The 4,563-nt window shown below is 43.7% G+C and overlaps 1 non-coding gene across 1 annotated transcript; it reads left to right on the forward strand.

Annotated features, from left to right (window-relative positions):
- The first annotated feature begins 4,180 nt into the window (after nt 1-4,180).
- Nucleotides 4,181-4,256, forward strand: Trnav-cac. The gene has a single exon. It is a non-coding gene; the product is annotated as a tRNA-Val (tRNA).
- The last annotated feature ends 307 nt before the right edge of the window (nt 4,257-4,563 follow it).

Here is a 4,563-nt window from a genome sequence, read left to right on the forward strand (position 1 = left end):
AAATGGGAAGAGAAATGAACAGACTGCATGGAAAAGGGAATTCAGATGTGCACACAAATCTATATATATTAAAGATGCAAAATCACTCTCCTTACTTAAGAATCTAAATTAAAATCACAATGAAATATTATTATGACTTAGCAGATGGTACAAGTTGTCACCACACTCTATTGGTGTGAGTGTGGGGCATTGGCATTTTCATGCATTGCTGGGGGGATCCCACAACTTTAATGGAGGACAGTGAGACAAGTATCAACAAGCCCATTTGTATATATCCATCCTACTAATTTTTATATGTTACTCATTGAAACATTGTTCTTATAAAAACAAAAGATTGCCATCAACCCAAATGTACATCAGTTGAGAAATAATTAAATAAATCGAAGTATATCAGCATAAGGAAATATTATACAGCTATAACTATGTTTAGGCAGTTCTGCATGTTCTAACATGAAATTATACTCAATATATGAAATATGAAATATAGACACATTTGTATAAAATAATAGCAATTGTTTGAAAGGCACAGGCTCCTTGTAGAAGTTCATGTAAGTAGTTATTAACACTGGCTGCCTCTGGAAAAAGAAACTGGGAGAATTTTCTCTTTGAATTTTAGATGAGGTACATGCATTATCAAAAATCAGCAAAGAGAATATGTTTGATTCTGATCTGGTTTTAGGACTGAGAATCCTGGGGTAAGATTAAAGCTCTTTCCTGGTAAGATCAAGACCATCCTTAACGCCCTCCTCAGCCTACTCAGCCTAGAGCTGGCTGCCCAGACTTCAGATTGAATGAAGGACATCTTTTCCTCACGGGCTCTGGATTTCTCCTCAGCCATTTGAGGAGAAATGGGAGAAGGCTCCTGCATTCCTTAGGAAATAGGGGTGTTTGCCTCTGGCTAGTGCGTATTTCTGATAGTGTTACTGACAGTTTTCTTCCACGAAGCCAGACCAGGCCTGGCCAAAGGAGCCATACAAGTAGAGGAAAGATGAGCAAAGTTTGTTCACAGTGTGAATGATCCTCAAGTTCTAGAACATATTTCAGCAAACTCAAAATCAGTCATGATTCTAGGCTTTATCCATTTCCTCCCTCATCTACTCTACCCATGCTTCTTTCTTTTACTTAGCTCTACCACCAAAATCTCCCCAATTAGAAATCCATTCCATTTATCTCTAAACATTATAAGAACTCTTTGCTTTAGATGAGGAAAGTTAGGCTATCTGACCTTCTGCACTTAGTGTGAATTTTCTTTATTAGATACCTAATTGCCCTGAAGGAACAGAAAATGTGCAGGTTTGTGTGGGAAGAGGCGACTTGTGGAACTGAGGCATTAAAGTGAAGAAAGAGAACCATGTAGGCCATCAAGATGGTGGATCTGTACAGCCAGAGGCCAAGATAAACATAGGAGGCGAGTGCAAAAGACACCTTGGGCAAGGATAAAACTTGCCAACAAAAAGGATAGGCCTGCTAAATTAATTTTGGTTTGTTTGTTTATTTGTTTGTGGTGCTGGGAACTGAACCCAGGTTACTCTACCACTAAGCTACAACCCCAGCCCTTTTTATATTTTATTTCGAGACAGGGTCTCACCAACTTGCTGAGGCTAGCCCTCATCTTGTGATCCTCCTGCCTCAGCCTCCCAAGCCCCTGGGATTAGAGAGTTGCACCACCATGCCCAGAGGGCCTGCTAACTTCTTAAGGAAGAGACAGGCAGTCAAGGAAAGGGGCCTGATGCTAAGAATGCTTCCTTCAACGCTCTAGTGAGGACCAGGAGCCTCTAAGCCCACAGCCTCCTAACTGCTTTCTTCCCAGCTACTGTGGCAAGTGTTGAAATAACCCTCCCAACTAGTGAACTAAGAGGAGATCACCCTGCAGGAAAGCACGGCAGAAAGAACTTGTTCACACTGGCCATTCATCAGTGGAAAGCCGCAGTCCTAGAGCCCCACCCCTAGAACTGCTGATACCAGGGGTGAGCAAGCACCAGGAAACATGGCCCTGGTGGGAGCAGGAACATGCATCACCACAGAGGAATCAGAAGGAGCCACTGAAGAAGTCACGGGGTATACAGCAAACACAAGCCAGTGCCGCACACCTCTGAACTGGGGGTCCCCCAGACACATGCATACCTAAAGGATTGTACATGGGCAGCACCACTTCAGACTTATCTGGCCCCGTCATCTCTCATGGTCACTGAGTGAGCATCAGAGCAGAGAAGGGGATGTGGCCTCCTCTCAACACAGTGCACTCCAGAAATGACTCTACTGATTTGAGTAGATTGCTTGTCAGAGGTCTCTGCTCTTGGGTATGCTATGTCCTCTTCTGTTCAATTCAAGTCCCGTATATACCAGAAGTTACAAACCTTAAAAAAAAAAAAAAAAGTGGGGCAGTAACTACAGGGCCTGTTCTGTACCATAAATGTTTGGAGTGTGAGCATCAGGGACTAACAAGCTAGAGAGTGTGTGGCCATCAAACACTCAAGTTCAGATTTTCAACAAACATCATGCTGACAACACACCCTCTGCAGTCTGTAAGCTTGCCAAGTCTGGCTCCAATGAAAACTAAAATTCAAATAGAAATAATGGAAACAAAAGCACTTCAGTTAACAACCAGAGACTTCTCTAAGGTAGATAGGGACAGGAGAGAGAGAGAGAGAGAGAGAGAGAGAGAGAGAGAGACTGAGAGAGAATGGCAAAATCCTTGCAACAATCCCATGAGGGAGGGACTACATTATTCATTCTATAGGTGAAGGATATTTAGTGGGCCACAAGGATATTAAGCAGCTTGCTCAAAGTCACACAGCTTATAGTTCGTTTATTCAGAACTTGAACTTAGTTTGTCTGAAAATGAAAATTGGGCTGCTTGTGAAAAACTACACTGGAACTAGGTTCTCCTACACAGGGTATATTCCTATAAAATAGCCTGAAATCCTGAGCATGTACCCAGGGAGAACAAATTCTTGTCAAGAAATTCCCTTTCTCCTTGGGGTTTTCTGTGTGCCTTAGCTGGGTAATTGACTATTCTCAAAACTTCTTTTGTGCAGATGGACATGGTAACCTATGAAGGCCAAAGTCTTTCTGATTTGAAAGCCAAGGTTCGGCCATGGCAGGCCAGTCGCATTATGCTGAGTTCTGCCACCTACCAGCTCTGTGACTATTATCAGAATCCTAGGCCACAGGTCTGACTCTGAGGATCCAAATCAGGTCCATCCACTCACCCCAAAAACAAAACAGAAAAGGTAATGGTGAAAAGCATGAAAGGAACTTTAGTCAGCGCAGCTACACTGGAAAGACAAGGGGACCCATGTCTTAGCCCTATCTTCAAGGGACTGACAGTCATCCCGAGGTTTCATATAAAGGGAAAAGAGGGCATGAATTAGGGGTTTGCATACTTGGAGGCTCTTCACAGGTGTCAAAGCAGGTGATCCTGATCAGGTGTGGTCTGTCCATCATTATCTCAGGATGGGTCAGGTGGGGACTTGTCAGCAATAAGAAAGTTCCTGTTGCCTGAGAGGCAGTTTTGACTTAGAAGATGTTTATCCATAAGACCTGTTGTTCCTGCAATCCAAGGAGACTCAGAGCAAAGTGGACAGATGCAAATGGAGGCAGAGATGCCAAGTCTTTCATCCTGATTTTAACCACTCATTGGACATGTGCAGGCAAAAGTGGAGAGGCTAAGTACATTTCACATAGTCTTGGGAAAGTCCCCAAGCCAAGGAGGTCATAACTTGTAGAAAGATATGAATAGAGGAAATGATGACTTGGGCTCCTCCAGGTCCACAAGACAAAGTAAAACCAGGGTCATAGGACTTGTCTCAGTTCAAACTGTTACAATTATATATATATATACTGGATGGTTTGAATGACAAATATATATTTATCACAGTTCTGAGGCTGAGAAGTTCAAGATAAGGCACTGGTAGACCCAGTATCTGGTAAAGCATTGAAGGTCCTCTTCTTGTTTTGCAGGTGGGCACCTTCTTGCTGAATCCTTGTGTGGCAGGGGGACATTCTAGTCTCTTCCTCTTCTCATAAAGGCACTAATGCAATCATAGGGCCTCTACCCATGTGTCCTCATTCAAACACAAATTACTTCCCAAAGACTCTACCTCCAACACCACTATATTGAGGATTAGAGCTTCAACATATGAATTTGAGGAGAACAAAAATGTTTTAGTCCAGGGCTGGGTATATAGCTCAGTTGGTAGAGTGTTTGCCTCACACGCACAAGGCCCTGGGTTCAATCCCCAGCACCACACACACACACATACACACACACACACACACACACACACACATGTTTAGTCCATAGCAGGGCTGATGGATGAGCACAGCCCAGCAGCTGCTGGACAAGGCATGTTAAAGGAGCATACCATGCTTATCTCACACCCTCAGTACAGCCCTCCCTTCCCCTCCTTCCCATCTGACCACCTGCTTGCTGGCTAAAGGCATGTATTGTAATGATGGGGAACCTCAGTGCTCTCTTCCAAGTCTCCATTCCCAGACCATTGCGTAGCCTGAGCCTTCACACCCATTCTTCAGGGAGAATAAGGACTTTGAGCACAAGCC

The sequence above is a fragment of the Marmota marmota genome, unplaced genomic scaffold, assembly GCF_001458135.2.
Source record: "Marmota marmota marmota unplaced genomic scaffold, marMar, whole genome shotgun sequence".
NCBI classification, from domain to species: Eukaryota; Metazoa; Chordata; class Mammalia; order Rodentia; family Sciuridae; genus Marmota; species Marmota marmota.